Here is a 21,541-nt window from a genome sequence, read left to right as displayed (position 1 = left end):
TCCTGAAAATAGAATGATTGTGCAGGTATCTCATGCCAATCTCACAGGTGCAAGTATTATGACATAACTGTCTTGATTTAAGAGTAGTACACCCCCAAAATACCCTTACTTGAAGGGGCAAACATCCTACTTTTGCAGAAAAGTAGGAAGGATGTACAACTTGTGGTATTTCAGCATGTTAATCAACCCCCTCCCATCATGTTCACGAAAACACAACATGACAACTCATTCATATTCAAAGGGATGCCTTAATTTAATTCTCCAATCAAACATGAACACCTACAAATATCTTAGGGTATGTCTACACTAGCCCCCTAGTTCGAACTAGGGAGGCTAATGTAGGCATTCAAAGTTGCAAATGAAGGCCGGAATTTAAATATCCTGGGCTTCATTTGCGTCTTCCCGGGTGCCGCCATTTTTAAATCCCCCTTAGTCCGAACTCCGTGCCCGCGGCTACACGCAGCATGGAGTAGGTAGTTTGAACTAGAATCTCTAATTTGAACTACCGGTACACCTCGTTCCATGAGGAGTAACGGTAGTTCGAATTAGAGATCCTACTTCGAACTACCTACTCCGTGCCACGTGTAGCTGCGGGCACAGAGTTGGGACTAAGAGGGATTTTAAAATGGCAGCGCTCGGAAAGACGCAAATGAAGCCCGGGATATTTAAATTCCGGCCTTCATTTATAACTTCGAATGCCTACATTAGCCTCCATAGTTCGAACTAGGGGGCTAGTGTAGACAGACCCTTAGTGTGTGGAAATCTGTTTTTGACTTTGAGAATTGGATTTGAAATTATGTCAAACAGGCCTATAAACCCACACAAATAGTTGTGAGAGGCACATTTGTGATCATCACACACATTCTTTTTTTACTTACTTTCTAAACTTTCATTACAAATACTATCTGAAAGACTTAGATAGTCTTCAATTTCTTATGATATCATAATCTCTCATCTCTCGCTGAGACCCCTGCTGTAGCAACGGAGTAGGCTGGTCCTCTAACTCCTTAAGGTCATCAGGAGGGCATGAGTATGGTATTCTATTAGGTAACTGCAATTGTATACTTAGGCTACATTCATGTTACCATCTGGGCTGATTTAATCAATTTATGTAGTCATTGCCTTAAGCATTTTACTGTGTGTATTTTAATACCTATTGCAATAAAGATTGTCATAAGTTTGTACCACACATACTGTGAGCATGGCTGTTGTAAGTACTGAAACTTCCTGACTGATGTAAAACTCAGTTTTTAACTTTGTGACCAGCAGTGGGGAACAAACATAGGGAACTTTCTAGTCTGATTTGGTGAGCCAAAGATCCAAATTATATTCCAAACTCCCTGGTTTACAAGGTACATGAAACACCTCATAATTTCTAATAGGCCCCAAAATTGCAGGGGTAGGTACTAGGGATGCAAGAGGCTAGTCGACCAGTCCCTTGACTAGTCATTTATCCCCCCTTGCTGCCTCTATTAGAGGCAGCAAGGGGGAGAGCAGGAGCCAGTGCTGGGGGGAACCATATTAAAAGCCAGTTCCCCGAGCACCCGTGATGGGCAGGGGAGGCAGGGGATAGCTGTGGCTCCCCTGCTTATCGAGTAGTTGATGGAAAATCTGTCCATTAGTTGATTAAATTTAACATGCCTAAGCTGCCACCACTTAGCTGAACTAGGGAATCTTCATTAGTTATCCTGTGAATGTTGGTACAGACATAATCAGCCACTCTAACTCTAGTGGCCCATCATGGATAAAACGTTTTATACAGTGTCAATAAAAGCTGATCAAATAGTGGATGTACAGACCTAAGCAATAATGGATCATATGCTCATATGGCAGAGGCACAGAAATCCCAAAATTTAAAGCAGAAAAACTTGTTTCTGTACCTCTCTGCCTGTTGCTCCACTCATCTGAAGAAGTAGGTTGTGCCCATGAAAACTCATGACACAATATACAAATTTTTGTTAGTCTCTAAGGTGACACAGGATCAGTCGTTTTAAAAGTTTTTTAAGTTACGCATTAACATGGCTACCTCTCAGACTCATATGGCAGAGAGATTTTACTGATCTGTTTCTGACTGAATTTTGTGCATCTCTCTTTAAGGCAGCAGAAAGATTGCTTGTCAGTTTGCAAAGGTTTGCATGCCGAACTGCTGCTGTGCTGCTGGTTTCTTAACAGTCACTAGTAAGTTAGCATCCAACTTTTAACATTTTAACCAACTGCTGCTACCCTCCAGCATACTTTGTGACCAAAATGCAATGTATTATTCCTGTCAAAGTAATAAAAAAATAACAGGAATAAAACAAAACTTTTTCCACAATAAACAGTAAAAAGTGACAAGGTTATATCTGACAAGGCCAGGCAGTAATGTAGTGAAAGGACAAAATGTATGCTACTACTACTTTGGGTATTTCTACTGAGAGTATCAAAGAGGTTTCTAGGCTTAAAGTAAATAAAATAGATAACAGAATGTTTTTTCCACTATTAGGTTTCTCATACTTCTGCATAAAGCTGATTTTGCGCAAAAGCATCCTTGCCAATCTAGATGCTCTTTTGTGGAAATACTTTTAACAGAAAAACTTTTCCGTTAAAAGTATTTCCGCAAAATCATGCCAGTCTAGACGTAGCCTAAATGTCTTAGTGATTGGCTAAACAAGAAGTAGGAGTGAATGGACTTGTAGGCATTGACATTTTACATTTTATTTTTGAATGTCATTATGTTACAAAAATCTACATTTTAAGTTGCACTTTCATGATAAAGAAATAGCATTTGTATGAGGTGAATTGAAAAATACTATTTCTTTTATCTTTATTATAGTGCAAATATTTGTAATAAAAATAACAATAAAAGTGGACATTGCACACATTGTATTATGTGCTGTAACTGAAATCAATATATTTAAAAATATAGAAAAACATCCTAATATTTCTAATAAATGTCAGATGGTATTTTATTAATGTGGTTAAAACTGCAATTAATAGCTATTTTTTAAAATTGTCACTAATTTTTTGAGTTAATTGTGTGAGTTCACTTTAATTAATTGACGGCCCTTGCAAATATGCACAAGATGAATTATATGTGAAAATGCATTCCAACATATTACTGTAATGACATTTTTCTATAGGGGTGTCACATCTGCCAGATTTCACTGATATTTGCTAAGAATAAAGCTATCAGGACTAAATTACCAAGATGATTACTTCAGTAGTTAAATGGATTTAATATGTTTTACTGAGTTGTACATTTTCGATGTTCTTTTAGAATTAAATTCTAGATTTACAGTATATCTCATGGGTTTCTTAAACATTCTGGAATCCTTGCAAAATTATAAATAACAATATTAGCTAGTTTTATTATTGATTTGTTTTCCTTTCAGACCTTGATACATTATATAGTTGTATTTCAGGTTTGCTGCTCAAGCCAAATATTGTGTCACACATATTTACATGACCAGAGAGCATCACATGAGGAACATGGTACAGTGCACTGAAATTCCAGCTTGGAAAACCACTGGAAAACTTTAAGAATAAATCAAAGTGAGAGTTATAGTACAAAATGAACCATAAAAATCAAGTATCCTAAACAAGCACTCAAAGATGAGATTTTATTACTGAGCATTAGGTTTCACTTGCCTGCTTACGTTTTTGTAGAAGTTAAAAGCGTTTGTGTAACAATTTGTTTATACACATGATGACAATTCTTCTAATTTACAAACAGTGCATTTTGTCAGTCATGGTAAGTTCATTGGCTGCTTATGTATTTAAGCAGCTTGAACTTGATGGAGCAAAATCAAATTAATGAGACAGGAAAGTCCAGTTAAAATGACATTAATCAAATGGTCCCACAATGCCTTCCTTCTCCTCTCCAGTACGTATCATTACACTTTCAGAACGAAAGGATGTCTGCTAGCAAAAATTGGTCCTTCTGTACCCAATTACATATCTTGCACAGCCAATGTTCAGTAATAAACTTACTGAGTGCTTATTTTTGGATACTTGATTTTAGAGTTCCTTCACTACTTTCATTTTAAAACATGCTTCTTTTTAGGACTTAGAACAAACTAGTAAGATAGCTAATAATTTCACATTTCTCTATTCTGAGCAAATATAAGCCTCGCTTTTAACTTCCAACTACAATGCATTTAGCTCAGCTCCAGAAGACTTCCTTCTGATTTAAATAAGAGCAGGATCAGTTGCATGTGGAAGAATACATAACAGAGCATTTTAAAATGTCTGTCCTTAATAACTGTACAGTGTGGGCTTAATTTTACTCTTGTACCATTATAAATCAGGAATATTGGGGAAAGCATTGGCAGGCCTTAAATTTGTTGACCTCATCCTCTCTTAATAAAGAAATGAGAAATTGCAAGCTGTGTTTCAGACTTGTTATGTATTTAGGGAAGTAGTTAGTCTGTTATCACAAGCCCTAGGCAGTGGAGCAGACAGACTTGCTGAGCCCCTGGGCAAGATGGCGGAGGGCAGCTCCTTGGTCCTGGAAGAGATGGGGCCTTGGGCAAAAAAGGCCCCAGACCTCAGTGCAGCTTGGCACATGCTTCATGGAGCTCCAATGGTGATTTAAAGGGCCTGCAGCTTCGGCCGCCACTGTCGCTGCAGTCGTGGCAATGGCAGCTGGGAGCCTTGATTCCTTTTGAATTGCTGGGCTTTTGGGCATTTGGCTCCTTTGCCAACCCCCACCTCCCACCCCCATTGATGGGCCGGGATCTAGGAGACAAGGACCATGTTCTCTGCTCTGCCACAGGCCTCCTTGGGCAAGTCACTTAGACTTAGGATCTAGGCCTAACTGCCGTTAATTTCCATGAAATATGGGGTGAAATCAATGGGAATTAGGAGCCTATGTACACTTTGAGGATGTGGCCCTTAGTATCACTGCACCTCAGTTTCCCTTGGAGTGCTGTGAGGATACACACATTAAAGATTATTGTGTGTTATGATATAGGAGCAATGGGGGCCACATAAGCATCTTAACAACAACAATAATGGATAGGCAGATATGCAAGTTTTACATACAGTATGTAAAAATACATAGATTAATAGCGTGACCAGATTTATTGCTTTCTGGACAGAAGCCATATTTGCAGAGGTCGGTAGAAGCCATAAGCATTCCCAAGCTAATGTTCACTCTCTCTGGATGCAAAGTACGACAAGGACAAAACATGCATGTGAAAAGACCTTCACACACTAGAAAAAGCTCTCAGCCAGGAGAGGGAGAGTAGCATTGCCATGATAGGCTGATAGTGCCCATGGCCTTCTGTCTATGTGGTCAGGCAAGAAAGTAACTCTAGCACAAGCACAGCAAGAGGAAATGATTGAATAGCAGTTATTTGTGTTAGGGCTGTGCATAGAGGCTCCTGGGGTCCCAATGGGTTAGATCACTGGTTTTTCAACCTGTGGTTCAGGGACACTGGGAGTCCCCAGACTAAATAAAGATTTCTAAAGGGGTCCACCTCTCCACTGGAAATTTTTTAAGTGTCCATAGATGAAAAAAAAGGTTGAAAACCACTATTAGGCAGTGTATAGACATTACAACAAAGTCCTCGTGCCAGAGAGTTTATACTCTAAATAGACAAAGCAGATGAAGGGTGACCCAATGGAATTACTCTATTTTAGAGGTGGGAAGCTGAGGCATTGTGGAGTTGAATGACTTGTCCGAGATGACTCCAGTGGTATGAGTATAAAATGAAAGAATTAAAGTTAACATAAGTTGGGCGAAGCAAATATTAAATGTTATCACTCAAAGACACTTTCACAGGTTCAGTGTTCTGCTAATAAGTCTGGCAGGCTTTTTCACTTGTAAGTTAACTAGATCCTCTCTGGAGGAAGCAGAAACACAGAACAGGGACAAGAAGAGGAGGATGAGTGGACATTAAGTACCAGTGGTGTCATACATTTCTGGGTGCCTTTTATGGGTAAGGCTGGCCCTGGCTGTGTCCCAGGATATGAGAGATTCAAGGTATGTGAGGTAATTTTTTTTTAGTGGACCGACTTTGGTTGGTGAGTAAGACAAGGTTTTGAGCCACACAGAGCCCTTGCACCTGGAGTGGTCCATTAAAATATGTGCTAACTACTTATGCTAAACAATCTGTTCCAACTTGCATTTAACTGTGATGCTCAGCGTGTGTTTCCCAGACCTAAAGAAGATCTCTTTATGAACTTAGCTCTTTTTCTCTCTCCTCAACAAAAGTTGGTCCAGTAAAAGACAGTTCACCCACTTTGACCCGCAAAGGTAATGATATGGTTCTTACATTTTGTTTGCCAAAGAGTTTTTTGAGCCTTACACTGGCTGTGGCCTTCCTAAAGTGAAACATCCTTGTCTCAGACTTAGTGCAAACACATTATTTTTGTCCCAAACTTGCACAGACTCAAAAATTCTACAGAAAATATTTAACTCACAGTTCCACTGTTCAAGATACTCTTCACATCATTTGATGTTTTTTCTGTCAATAACACACAAACCCCATAGAGAAAGACTAAAGATTTTCTTACCAACCAAGTCTCTTGCCTGATGTATCTGATTAACTGCAACAGTCTGTTAAAGGCTTAAAATAAACGTGCCTTCTCTGTTTGGAATTTCATATCATGAAAGAGGTTTCATCAGTAATTAATCTAGTGCTGTTTCAGAATAATTGTTTCCTTATTTCTGTGGAGACCAAAGACTCCCTGGATGGTCTGGAAGAGGGGAATATGGCAGTACAACAAGTCTTTTGGGAACTGCCCAATCACTATACATCCAGGTAAAGTAAAAGGGTTCTCCATCAATATTTTGTTTGATATTTATGTTTGTCTCCCCTGTATTTCTAAGCAAGCTTATAATGTAAATTGACAAGTAGTTTGTGCATGCTTATTATGATGATGTGCACCATATTTCCTCAGAAAATCTGTATGTACAGTAAATTACATTATGAGTGATGTCTTTGGTAAGAAATTTTCAGTATCAAGATGGCAAATATTTTGGAAAAAATGCAGTAAATGGGGACACTCCTCTCCAGTTCCAGAAATGTAAAGCACATCACATTTTAGAAATTTAAGTTGCTTAACAGATTCCTTTAAAGTCATGTTATCATATATATAGTAGCCCAATGTCTGTGACTAACACTGAAATGCTGGCTGTTCCCTCTAGGTGGTGCTGTTGCCTCCCGCTGTGGCACTCGGCTGACTTCTGCGCCACTCAGCTGGGCCACTGCACAGGAGCAAGCAGCGCAAAAGGCCGTTTGGGGTCTGTGCTCCCCATGCAGCATGGGGGTGCTTCATGCGGAGCGCGGGGCCCAAACAGCTGCTTGCACCGCTTGCTTCTGCGCGGCAGCCTGGCTGAGCGGTGCAGAAGTCGGCCAAGTGCCACGGTGGGAGGCAACAGTGCCGCCCAGAGGGAACTGCCAGAGTGCAAGGCCTGGACAAGAGTGCGTCTCTGACGTCAGGAAAGGGTGCCGGATTCAAAAGTAGGAAAGTGGAGTGGATGCAGAGGACACAGAGAGGAGACTGGAGGAGGCAGAGATGAGGTGGAGGACAGCGAGAGAGAGAGTGAGAGAGATGTAGCAGGAGGAGGAGAAGAGAAACACAGAGTGAGAGGCGGGAGGGGGAGAAGAGAAAGAGAGAGAGGAGAGAGAGGAAGGAGGTGGATGAGAGCTGAGAGAGAGGGCAAGGTAATAGGAGGAGAAGAGAGAGAGAGACCATTTGCGCCGCTTGCTCCAGCTGAGTGGCGCAGAAGTCAGCTGACCGCCACGGTGGGAGGTGAAGGTGGGTGGGGCTGTGATGTACATGCCCAGGGGGCGGGGCCTGGATGAGCGTGCACCCCCGACGGAGACAGAGGAGACCAGAGAGAGAGAGAGTGAGAAGCAGGAGGGTGAGAAGAGAAAGAGAGAGATGGAGCAGAGAGAGAGAGTGAGAGGCAGAAGAAGGAGGAGAAGAGAAAGGGAGAGTGAGAGGCAGGAGGGGGAGAAGTGAAAGAGAGAGATGGAGAGAGAGGCAGAAGCTGGAGGAGAGCTGAGAGAGAGAGGAGGAGTCAGTAGGAGGAGAAAGAGAGAGAGAGAGATGGAGCGATAGACCGGAGGCTCAGGAGAGAAGACCGACATGGAGGAGAGACCTGAAAATCCCGTCTTATGATGGGCTAATTGGCTAGTTCTTTATGTCCTCAGATGGGGATAAAATGTCACAATTTCTACTCCACTTTGTTTTTAATACTGCCTACTAAATGTCTAACCTTCTGGCATGAGCAGCGAGTGAAGGCCAATCCGGGGAAGGCAAGCCCAAGTCCTGCCACTTCTGCCCAAAGCCACATACTCTTCTCTCCCTGCCTTCCCATCTCGACCATGCCCCTTCAGCAACCTCTCCCCCACCCCAGCTGAGCAAAGCCCCACCCAATCCAACTCTCAAACCTGATCCTTCCTAGCCATTCGGAAGGCCAGGGCTGTTGCATAACGGTCCCAAGCAGCTGGGGAGCCAGACAGCCATGCTGCAGGCCCAGTGTAGGAAGTTTTGGGAAGGCAATACCTTCCCTTGCCTACATTACCCACCATCTATGCCTTCTGCATACTGGAGGTCCCAAAGACAGAAAGCCAAGAACAGTACTACACACTGGATATGCAACATGACAAGAAATTCTGTAGTGAACTGCTATGAAAAGCTATGTCTACATTGTGCTCTCTTGCACAAGAACATATACAAATGAGCCGCCATTTTCCATAAGGGGCTTTTGCGCAAGAAGGAACAGTCTACACTGCTCCTTCTTGCACAAAACCCCCTTTTGCGCAAGAGCAGTTCTGCTGCTTATTTTTAGGCAGAACGGCTCTCACACTAGAGGGGGTTTTTGCGCAAGAAGGAGCAGTGTAGATTGCTCCTTCTTGCACAAAAGCCCCTTGCGCAAAATGGTGGCTCATTAAGTATGCAAATGGGCGTGGCGCTCATTTGCATATGTCCTTGCACAAGACAGTACAATGTAGACGTATCCTTTAAAAGGAATAAGATCACCAACAAAACATGAAAGAACTGAAATCAACTCTTCAATCCCAATATTATGGCAACTCATAATGACACTCTCAAACTTACACAATTGCCTTATGGTAGTTTGAAAGTTTCAAATGCTTCGAGATCTTTGGGAGTACATTTCTACAAAATATTGACAGTATTTAAATATCATGTTTCCCCAGCAATCTTGGAAGTGGTTTTTCTCGTGACTAAACACCGTCTGGAACCAAAAGATGATAAAAATAAGAATTATTAAATAAGAAAATAACAAACAAAGGAACAGAAAAAACTGAATGTTAAGCCATATCTACTGCTTCCAATGTCTTTGCTTTTTATTCAGCTCTTTTGTAGTTTATCTACATTGTCAGCTTTACTGATCTCACATATGAAGAATAATTTCTCCTGCAAATCTGTTTCCTGCATTTAACAATATGCCTCCAAAATATAATTCCCCTGATTTGAATCTTCTTTAAGAGAAGTACAGTACTTCATCATAATTCCTCTTAAAAATGACCTGAAATTATATAGTCTAAAATGCAAACAGATGTACTATTACATATTTAATTATCTAAATGATCAGGAAAAATACTTTAATTAAGTTAAACATTTTTAAAACCATGCAATACAGTAAAAAAGCTGAGTTTTACTTTAACTAATTGTATAGTTAAGGGTATAAAATAGCAAGAATAAAATATAAACTATTTTAACTACCTAAGTTTCTTGGTTTGGAATTCATGCTGCAAGTGTTTATGACATCAGATTGGAGTGGAGAGTGTTTGATCCAGATAAAGACTGATGTCATTGGACCTAAAAGAACAAAAATAAAATCTGTGACTAGGTATGGTTATATGCTGAATGTTCATTTACAGTAAAGGAATCTATGCAGGGAGGACAAAGAGCCACCAACACCTCAGGTAAGTACTCTATAACCTGGGTGAGGGAGGATTTTTGTTGTTGTTTACACAGTATATGGGGTTGAAGAGAATCCCATCCCTTTGAGGGCTGTAGTAGTCAAGCATCACCGGTGGGTGTCCTGACAGGTCTCCTACTCCATCATTTGGCTGCATGCATATGCTTTTTTGTGTGCCTTGCTGGTTTGCACAAATAGCCACCACAGCAGATTCCAAGAGAGCCCCAAAGACCACAAATCAGATAAGGATTGAAGCTGCCTGGCCAGATCCATTGTCAAACAAAGTACAGTAATAGCTATCAGTGGGCTCTACTGAACCACTACATATGTTCCCCCTGACAATGGACCAACTCAGTCAGTGCCAGGAGTGAGACACTGCTCCCTCGGTTGGACAACAACTGTTTGGGGTGCATTTTTATATATAGGTACAAACAAGTTACACATCACTCCTGAAGTATCAGGTTGCCATTCTCTAATGTTACCTAGACACCATCCATTACCTTGTACATGGGGATATGATCACTATCTATCATGCTGTCAGTTTAGACCCTGTCCTGAACTTGGATCAATATGTTCCTGTTATCTATGAGGTGTGTGTCGGTACCGAGATGTTTCTTAATGAGGTGTTCTGTTATTACCAAGGTTCTCTGAAAGCCGTGCAGCTGCATGACTGAGCAGCTGTTTTCTGAACTCTGCTCAGAAGTTTAAAGCTCCCACAAACGCAGGGAGCTCAGTTGACTGACAGGGTATTGTCTTGCTAAGCAAGCAACTTAATGGAGCTGCTCTGTGCTTGAAACTAGAGCAGGTAAAAAGTGAGATAAGGAGGGAATAAGTGATTTGGGGAGGAGGAGAGAGTAGGAGAGGGAGGAAGTGAGGCAGAAAGTAAGTAATTAATTGGTGGGGGGGGGAAGTCAGAGGGGAGGGGAGTTCAAAGAGTCCCATTTGCATGAGGAGAGAGAAGCAGAAGCTCAGCACTCTCAAGCCTCCTGGAAAGGGGGAAATAAGGGGCTGACTGAACGGGATTGGTGGGAGGAAGTGGGGTGGGTGGGTGATGGCATTGGGGCGAGGTGGAGGCAGGAGGGAGTTTGTGCTGTGAGCTGAGAGAGGTGTGGATAATTTGTGCTTTAGCTGGGAGTTAGGACAGGAGCGACTGCTGGTGTCTGCTAGTTTGAGAAGCTGGATTTTATCCCAGACCCCACCAGGAGGGAGAGGGTGAGGGGGAGGGGAGCAGATGGTGCAGGAGTAGGTGGGAGAAAGCGGGGTTGGGTTGGTGCTGACATCTATGCAGTGAGGTGAAGGTGGGGGGGCAGTTTGCTTGGGCTGTCTGACTCACTTGCTGCAGTCCTCTCTGTCTGGCTGGGGTGTGTGTGTGCCAGGAGGACATTTGCATGATTACATTTCAAATCATGTTAATGGCTTAAAGTAAAAAATAAAAAGATTCTTTAACAGAAGTTTTTTGGAGTGTTGCAAATATCTAAAACTGATGATTTTTTAAAAAATACTGTGTTACTAATTAATAGATGCTATATTTTAGTTCATTAAGGCCAGATCTTTTCTATGTGGTAGAGTTCCAGCTCTTAGGAGTCAGAAGTAGGTATGATGCTTGTTGTTTTGTAAGATGAAACCTTAATTTGCAAGCTCTTTGAAACATTCATCTGTCTATAAACCCAGTAGCCATGTATTAATTTGTTCTGGGGCTTCTACTTTTTGAGTTTTGGGGTGTGTGTGTGTTTTGTTTGTATTGATAGTGCACATCCATACACTACTTCAATATTGGCGTTGCACATAAGAAAGTTCAACCTGCCCAAAAGAAAATTCAATTCACCCAAGAACAGAAAATGTTAGAGAGAACACTAGTTAACGCCCCTCTGGCCTGTGCCTAGTACCTCTTAGGTATGAGTATTTCTGTAATATCAGCCCTATTTTTGCCAACTTCTATGATCAGGGTCCTGCCTCTTGCTTACAGCGTCACATTTCTTTATATTAGCAAAGTATTGACCACTTCTGTCTAAACCGAAGCCCTCAATCTTACTACAAGGGCCAAACTGAAAATGAATAATTGCCTGCTTTCCAGCAATCTAAGCCTATGTCTACACTATAGCCTTCTTGCGGAAAAGCTTATGTAAATGAAGTTCGAAGTGGAATATCAAAAAATGAGGAAGAACGGCTCTTGTGCAAGAGGGGGTCTTTGTGCAAAAAGGAGCCGTCTACACAGTTCTTTTTTGCTCAAAGGCCTTTTGTGCAAAAATGGCTGCTCATTAATTATGCAAATGAAGTGTGGCGATATTCCACGCCGAGTTTCCTTTGCATAAGCTTTTCTGCAAGAAGGCTACAGTGGAGATGTAGCCCAATAAAGATCTTTGTTAAGCACCCTAATGCCAGACAGCAAGGGGATCCCTGGTACAAAACTAATCTCAGGTGGTCTGACCAGCTCAATACATTTCACACGTGGTTGTCATGATATTTATTTAAGTGTCCTGTAATGTATCACTGGAAAATGATCGCCACACTGGTCACTAATATCAATGTGAAATATCTGTATGCTGAATGGGAAATTGTGAGTCCTCTCCAATATTATCTGTTGAAGTCTCTACATGGCTTGTCCTGTTAAACAACCTGTATCCTGATGACAGCTTGGGAGTGGTAAGAAACTACATTAGGTCAACTTGCATCTTGCTACAATTACATTTTAGACAATAGAAAGTGGGTTAATTTTGTCTGGTTTGTAAGCCTTTGAGATTGCTTTCCCTTTGTTTGAAATCATTACATCTAGGAGCAGTTGCTGTAATGGTAAGGGAAGCAGTCTCTTCTGTTATGCAACACACATGGTGGTTTATTTTTTAATTAATTTCAATTAGAAAGCGATGAAGTTCCTTGGCATATTACACTGTCATTTGCACTGTGTTTTCCAGCTGCACTCAGACACTAAACATTATCACAGAAGAGAACTGCTCAGCCGGGAATTTGCATGTGTAAGATGCACAATATATTCTGACACATCGGTGTCAGCACATCAGCAGCTTAATCATTATTAATTTCTCTATAGGCATCATGGCATATGATAGTGTACTGGCCCTGGACTAGAGTTAGGAAGGCAGTGTGAGGCTGGGAGCTCAGGTGCCAGCTCATGCCAAGCCACTATGTCTCTCTGAAAAATGCATAGATGGAGAATAGTCTGGTAACCCTTGTGCTGGTAGAGTTAAAATACATATTGCAGTTATAACAATGTGTTTAGACTTTATAGGATGTGTGTAGGATGCTCCATGTAGTGATCCAACTTATAATATCTGTATCCCATATTATCTACTTTCTACTACATGTTATAGAAGCTTTGTCTGACTTTGTGTCCGTCCATCCATTTGTCTGTGTCAATATATTCAAGAATTTTATGGCAAGAGCCATGACCACCAAATTTGGTATGCAGCTTCCTCTTATCATAACTTGAAGCAAGGTAAGGATTTGGTTGTGCCAGGACAATGGAGTGTGTCTGAAGTTCAATTGTTTCTCATAAAATGGAAACGGAGGGGTCTGATAGGAGGAACAGTTATACTGTAGAATGAGCATAATGGGCTACCCCATGGGTTCCCAAACTGGGGGGGCATGAAGAAATTCTGGGAGGGGGCATGAGGCATCTTGCCCTCCCCTCCCCCATTAAGCTTTGCTGCCCCAATCAGTTCTTTTCTTTTTCCTTTCTTTTCTTTTTTTTTGCTCAACAAGTTTTGCTGCTATTTTGGGGGTGGGGGGTGGAGGAGGCGTGAGGGTTTTTCAAAAATCAAAAAGGGAGGGGTGTTGCTGAAAAGTTTGGGAATCACTGGTCTACCCGATTACAAAAGACTGCTGACACATCATTGGTGGAGGAGGAGATGGCTCTGTCTCAGGGGCGATACTGGCAGCTGGTCACTTCTGGCAGCAGGCAGTGCTTCATTCCTGATCCCAACCCTCCCACTGTGGTACTGGAGAATTGTTATGCTGATTTGGGTACAGGAGATAAGGAATCATCTCCTAAAGCAGAAGAGAAGCCTTGTACCCCCAGTGCTGGGAGGTCTACAGCTACCACTATGAGGAGGAAAAGTAGGTAGTGGTGGCTAGAAACTCCATTCTGAGGGGGACGGAGGCGCCCATCTGTTGCCCTGAGATGACATCTCAGGAGATATGCTGCCTGCCAGGGGCCTGTATCCGAGACACTACTGAGGCATTGCTGAGGATTATCCAGCTCTCTGTCTAGTAGCCCATGCTCTGAGAATACGGGTGAAGGAGTTTGGAGCACAGGGTCGTATTCTCTTCAGTCCTTCCTGTCAAAGGTCAGGGCCCAAACAGACACAGGTCCATCCTAAAAATGAATTCCTGGTTGGCTACAGGAATTTCTTGACTACAGGATGCTGTTCCAAGAAGAAGGACTATTAAGCAGGGATAGGGGTCACCTTTCGAGGAAGGGGAAAACTGTATTTGGACACAGACTGGCTAACCTAGTGAGCAGGGCTTTAAATTAGGTTCAACAGGTGCAGGGTACTGAAGCCCACAGGTAAGTGGAAAAACATGAAGACCTGGGAGATGAGTCAGACGTGGGAGGGAGCATGGGCTATAATAGCAGAGATAAAGGTGGGAGAAGGCAAAACTTGGGAGCAAAATCAAATAAAAATCAAATCAGTATTTATACAAATGCAAGAAGTAAAGGGGAATAAGCAGGAAGAACCTGAAGTACTAGTAAATAAACATAACTATGATTGGTCTCGTTGGTATCACAGAGACTTGGTGGGATAATACACGACTGGAATATTGGTATGGAAGGATACAGCTTGCTCAGGAAGGATAGTCAAGGAAAAAAGGGAGGAGATGTTGCCTTATATATTAAAAATGAATACACTTGGACTGAAGTGGAGATGGACATAGAAAACAGACTTGTTGAGAGTCTCCGAGTTAGGTTAAAAAGGCATACAAAACAAGGGTGATGTCATGCTAGGGGTCTACTACAGGCCACCTACCCAGGCAGAAGAGGTGGATGAGGTTAGTTTAAACAACTAACAAAATCATCCAAAGTGCAGAATTTGGTGGTGATGGGAAACTAACACAGCAGGGCATAGATTATCAATAAGTTCTTGTACTGCATTGGAGACAATTTTTTATTTCAGACAGTTGAGAAAGCTACTAGGGGGGGAAGCTGTTCTTGATTTGATTTTAACAAATAGGGAGGAACTGATTGAAAATGTGAAAGTAGAAGGCAGCTTGGAAGAAAGTGAGCATAAAAATCATAGAGTTCATGGTTCTGAGGAATGGTATAAGGGAGAACAGTAAAACAGACAATGGATTTCAGGAGGCAGATTTTAGTAAACTCAGAGAGCTGGTAAGTAAGGTCCCATGGGAAGCAAGACTAGGAGGAAAAACAAGTGAAGAGAGTTGGCAGTTTTTAAAAAGGACATTATTAAGGGCCCAAAAGCAAACTATTTTCTAGGAGATTTTTAAGTTGTTCTTTTTTTATTTTATCTTCTAAACCTACCCCCTTCCCACTAGCATTCACTATGTTAGGCAATCCTTCAGACTTCTCAATGAAGACCGAAACAAAGAAGTCATTAAGCATCTCTGCCATTTCCAAGTTTCCTGTTACTCCCTCCTCACTGACCAGTGGGCCTACCCTGTCCTTGGTCTTCCTCTTGCTTCTAATGTATTTATAAAAAGTCTTCTTGTTTCCCTTTATTCCCATAGCTAGTTTGAGTTAATTTTGTGCCTTTGCCTTTCTAATCTTGCCCCTGCATTCCTGTGTTGTTTGCCTATATTCATCCTTTGTAACTTGTCCTACTTTCCATTTTTTATAGGACTCCTTTTTTATTTTTAGATCATGCAAGATTTCATGGTTAAGCCAAGGTGGTCTTTTGTCATATTTTCTATCTTTCTGATGCAGCAGAATAGCTTGCTTTTGGGCCCTTATCAATGTCCCTTTGAAAAACTGCCAACCCTCCCAAGTTGTTTTTCCCCTCAGTCTTGATTCCCATGGGACCTTACCTATCAGCTCTCCGAGCTTACCAAAATCCACCTTCCCGAAATCCATTGTCTCTATTTTGCTGTTCTCCCTACTAGCCTTCCTTAAAATTGTGAACTCTATGATTACAAGATCACTTTCACCGGAAGTGCCTTCTACTTTCAGATTCTCAACCAGTTCCTCCCTATTTGTTAGGATCACATCTAGAACAGCTTCTCCCCTAGTAGCTTTCTCAACCTTCTGGTGGGAAGAGAATGGACCTCTGGTAGAGTTGGGGACGGGGAGGGGAAGAGAACATGCACTTTTGGGGCAAGCATCCCCCTGAGCCTCTCTACACCCCCAGCCTGCACTCTCTCACGCTCCCTGCCCCCATCTCCTGTATCCGCCATCCCCAAGGCCCTCCCCTGAAGGACTAGGGGAATGCTGGGTACGCCTGCTAGTTATTAGTATGAATAAGAAATGACAAGCTCACAAGTCTTCATAAAAATACTTTTAGACATAGGAACTCTGGATTTTTGATGGGCATTGAAATGAGGAGTTGAACAAAAATTCATGCCAAACATTGAGAATTGAAAAAAGAAAACTTGGGCTACAGTAGTGCTTAATGGATAGCAGGAGCCAAGCTGTAACAATGACTAGGGCAAAAGCTTCTCAGACAGAGCTGTAATTCCCATTCAGGTAGTGGAGTGTACAAAGGTAGCTTAATTGGTTAAAAAAAAACAACCCATCACTGACAATTTTATCCTACGTCCCCTTAGAGCCCCAAGGGAAAGAAAGATGCACCTTAACAAACAGCTAGGCCTGAGTACAGTTGGAGTATGAATCTCACATTCCAGAACCAAATCAAAAGCAGCCTCAACGGGATGCAATGGAATGCTGAAGAGGAAGAGCACAGAAGCTTGTAGATCTCTTGTGAGTGTTGTTTTTAATCAGTTCGCAGGGAAACAGAAACAGCCACTTTATGACATGATGGAGGAGAAGCCTGTGGCTAAGACCACATGAGCATATTAGAATGCTAAAGGGAAAATGTTGTTAGCCCAAGCAAGCTATTAATACCCCCTTGCTATGATTAAAGAAAAAAAAATCAGGGATAGTGAAAAGTGGATCACCTCCAAAAATAATCCCAGGACACGTGGTAGAAAGAGGGTTTTTTTTTAATACAGTTAGTAGGCTTAATGGAGGAGATTTAAGACTGGCATTCATAGGCTGGAGTTTTAGAAGTAATGTTAGAAAATAAAGCAGAATTTGAAAGCAGAATGGAGATTTCAATGAGAAGGTCAGGTGCCTGCAAACAGCAAAGGTATAAAACTGCACACTCTTCTTACAGTATATAGTAGCAGAAAGATTTCAGAGAAGTAGCTCCGACCTCCATGAGGGTAGGGAGTTTGGCAACCTTATTCAAAGAGAGCCTTCATTAGTGCGTTGGTGGCACACCCATGTGCCACTGAAGTCTCACCTCCACTCTACTACCCCCACTGGAGGCACTTTTTCTTCAGAGAGGAGAAACGCTGATTTTTGCATGCACATGTTTGAGCACTGTTGTATGGAAGGGCAGGGATAATGGATTCAGAGAGCACTGATCTGTCTTGCTATTGGATATTCTTAGCAACTGGCCCTACTCTAGGGGCTATAATCAGACACAGATTGGGCCAGTATTTCACACAAACATGGGACCAAATCAGCTATGAGCATATATAGCTTCTCTGTGTGTGTCTTAACTTGCTTCATTAACCTCTCATGCCACAGAGTTAGGTTACTGGCTGAAGAGGAAGAAGCTTAAAACATTCTCCCTGGTGCAGGCACTGTTAGCACAGCCTCAAGCCAAGAACTCTGAAGTCACAATAACTTCAAGGTATCAGGTTATGTACTTTCACACTAAGAGCCTTATCTGGACCTCACATTGGATCGCTGGGAAAAGCAAAGGGAGCCCAGCTCTATTCTCAAAGAAATCATATAGATCTTGCCAAAATAAACAAGACCTGAAGAGAGTGATCCAGCTCTCCCAGTATGTCATGAGTGAGTAGCCAGCTGACAATGGTTCAGAAGGGGGGTGCTCATCTGCAAGTCAGAACCAATGTAAAAGAGACGCTCTGTATGGGGCAGAATCAGCCTAAGGAGGAATAGTTCAGTCCATTCTAGAGATGCCTCCCAGGGTATGCCAATACTGCAAGTAGACAGTGGTGGCCCCTGCCAGCTGGCAGGCTCACCGGGCTTGGGCTAACAGGCTTGCTAAGTGTGGTGTAGAGGTTTGGGCTCAGGCTGCAGACCAGGTGCTGAGATTCTCCCACTTCACAGGCTCCTCAAGCCCAGCCCCAGCATCTCTTCTTCTATTAAACAGTTCCTTGAATCTGAGCCCACAAGTCTCACTCAGCTGGCAGCCCTGGGAATCTAAATGCAGTGTAGATGTACCCTAAGCCCAGAGCCTCAAAAGTATTTAGGCTCCTATCTCCCACTGAAGTCAAGGGAGTTTGCTCAGTTCAAATGGGCGAGAGGCCAGGAAGAAGATTTTACCAATGGTCTTTTATTGCTTTGGGCGCTCAGAGGATAACCCTAAATTTGAGGAGCAACAGTGGGAAGAAAAGGAAAAGGCTGAGTGGCCATGTCACTCGTATGCCCAGCCTCTGAGATTAAAAATACCATAGTAATACAGACTCAGATAACGTGTCTCTGTCTACCAAGGAGCATGGATCAAAGGAGACGTCTGATAGTGGGGAAGTGGGTTGGAACTAGATAGGTAAGCTTCATTAGAGCGGAGCTCAAAGCATACTCACTTACACGGCATACGTCAGGCACGTGTTTCCAAATAGTCAGGCAGAGTAGCAAGAGAGGAAAAGCCTGACCATCCACAAGGAAACACACCAACTTAGGTTTCCTTTTGATCTTCACATAATGAACTGCAGCATATTCCTAGGGAAGGGTGAACTTATGGTAGGTGATAAAATAGGTTACAGCTCATGAATGGGCCACTACTAGAACCTTAAAATATCAGAGGCATTGTACATAGTTCCATAGCTAACCCATCCCATCAGAATTTTCTGATCCTAAGCTGCACAGACCCAGGGGCCACATGTAGCTGCTGGGGTGGGGGAGGAGAGACAAAGGTTCACGTGTCCCTCAGTGCTCAGGGGTAATGGGCCAGCAGCTCTGTCCCATCCATTGGACAGTTTGGGGCAGTCACTTGAGGTCCTGCACAGGGTCCTGTGAGCCCAAGGGACTAGCACGGTGCCTGGCACTGGCTGTGCCACCTCCCTACTCACTGGTGGCAGGAAGAAGAGTGACCCATCCCCAGCCGACTCTCATCCCACAGCTCCTCAACCACATTGCTTGTGGGAGGGAGTTTAGGGGAAAAAGGTGGAACCATTCCCCACACTCACTGGCAGTGGCTGGAAGCAAGGGGAGTGGAGCAGACTGGGGCTGGGTCGCTCCCCTTCCCTCCACCACCAGTGAGTTCAGGGGATCCTGACTCCTGCTGCTGACACCAGATATCCAGCTAGTCCCCTGGGATGTGTTATTGAGGGGAGGGCACTTGGGGAAGGGGTGGAGTGGGGGTGGGAAGAGGTGAGGCTTGGGATAAAGCAGGTGAGGGTTATCCCGAGCCCCTCACCCTCCTAGGAGTGGCCATCACCTGGGCTAGCGGTAGCAAGGGGAGGAGTCATGTAGGGGAGCAGCTGGTCACATGGCTGGTGCCGCCCTTATGTTCCTCCCCAGCAGTTGCCTTTGCACAAATCCCTCAACAAGTCAGCTAGGATCTAAAGATTCAGACTGTGAGGTATTTCAAATGGCCTCCCTGAGAATAGATAGGAACTAGTGGGCCCCATGGTAATTTATGACCCAATAGTATGAAAGTTACAAACAGAAATGATAGTGAATGCTTCAAATGGCTGCAATAGACACCTACATTTTCACATTATTGTCCAAACCTCTTGTCTTAGGGGGGAAAAAGGAAATGTTCGAACTCCTGAAAATAGGCCTCCATACTGTGATGGGTTCGGTCATTGGGACCTCTTGGGACTGTCACTTGGTATACTGAAATACCACTGAGCCCACCTTTCTACTCTTATGGGAGACCTCAGTTCTGTCCTGCTGCCTTTGTCCCTTCAGGCCTCCTCCAGCAGTGACACAGATATAGATCACAGTCCTTTGCAGTATAATACAGATGCTGAGATCAACTCAGCTCTGGGAAGGTGCAGCCAAAGGGACTTGCCTCAGCACCCAAACACACAAACTGAGCTCCAGTTAAATCCAACTTACTTTGTAAGAAGTTTTTTACAAAGTAATCTCATGTTTGCCCTCTTTCTTAGGGTAAGCAGATATATGCACACAGGCAGCAATTTCTTATACCAGGTTTATTAGTAAACAAATGTGATTTTATTAAATATAAAAGGAAGGATTTTAGGGGGTCATAAGAGATGGACAGAACAATATAGATTACTAAACAAAAGAACACAACACACAATTTAAACTTAATTCACTAAAACTAGTTACATGTAACATCTCACCCTCAGAGTTGTTCCAATAATCTTCTTTCACAGACTGGAAAGCATTCCCCACTCACTTCCCACTCTTAAATAGTATTTGCATTAGGTGGGAATCCTTTTGTGTTCAGTTTAAACTTTTCTCTCACTGTCAGTGGAAAAATACTGCATCCAAGATGGCCAGCATCAGGGGACAGGGCCAGAGGTATTGGCAGGACCAACCATAGGTCCTCCTCTCAGGCTTGCGGAAGAAAGAAGTCTATTCTCAGATCATTGTTCTGAGTATTGGGAAATTCCTTGAATACCACTAAGGGCCTCCACTTGGCATGACTATCAGCAATTTCTAATTTCTACTTAGAAATTATTTCTCATTGTATGTAATTATTTCTAAGTCCAAATACAGGAATAATACATGCATACAAATAGTATATACACATTGGGCTCGTCTACACTGGCCCCTTTTCCGGAAGGGGCATGTTAATTTCAGCTATCGTAGTAGGGAAATCCGCGGGGGATTTAAATATCCCCCGCGGCATTTAAATAAAAATGTCCGCCGCTTTTTTCCGGCTTTTAGAAAAGCTGGAAAAGAGCGTCTACACTGGCCCCGATCCTCCGGAAAAAGCGCCCTTTTCCGGAGGCTCTTATTCCTACTTTGAAGAGCCTCCGGAAAAGGGCGCTTTTTCCGGAGGATCGGGGCCAGTGTAGACGCTCTTTTCCGGCTTTTCTAAAAGCCGGAAAAAAGCGGCGGACATTTTTATTTAAATGCCGCGGGGGATATTTAAATCCCCCGCGGATTTCCCTACTACGATAGCTGAAATTAACATGCCCCTTCCGGAAAAGGGGCCAGTGTAGACGTAGCCATTCAGTAGATTCTTGAAATATCTTGCACAAACCATATTCTAGTTATGTTATATTTATAAGCATATTTTCCTAAAGCCTATGGAACACCCCATGACGCATACAATTTCTGAACAGCCAGCAACAGCACAAGAATAATGTTGGAGCATTTCCTCAACAACAAATAAAGTGAGTTAATTCATAACTAAATCTTTCAAAGCCTGAGGGTTTAAATTTGTTCTTGTTTTGTCTGAACTTTCTGAGCCATACCCTAAAGATTGAGAAAAAGGGAGGAATTAGAAAGGAAAAATTTATGTGGAAATGCTGTATGAGATGTTGCTAAGCTCTCAACCTCTCTCATTTTGTGGAGGA

The 21,541-nt window shown here is 42.7% G+C and overlaps 1 long non-coding RNA gene across 2 annotated transcripts in view; it reads left to right on the top strand.

The window, feature by feature from the left end:
• Window positions 1-9,773: 9,773 nt before the first annotated feature.
• Window positions 9,774-21,541, top strand: part of LOC112547275 (uncharacterized) — a 38,726-nt gene continuing 26,958 nt past the window's right edge. For both annotated transcript variants that reach the window (XR_012902572.1, XR_012902573.1), the window contains exon 1: window positions 9,774-9,887. This is a non-coding gene — a long non-coding RNA (uncharacterized LOC112547275). The remainder of the gene's footprint in view (window positions 9,888-21,541) is intronic.

This window comes from Pelodiscus sinensis, chromosome 3, assembly GCF_049634645.1.
Source record: "Pelodiscus sinensis isolate JC-2024 chromosome 3, ASM4963464v1, whole genome shotgun sequence".
Lineage (NCBI taxonomy): Eukaryota > Metazoa > Chordata > Testudines > Trionychidae > Pelodiscus > Pelodiscus sinensis.
Note: the sequence above shows the minus strand (reverse complement) of the source record. Positions and strands in the feature narration are given on the sequence as shown.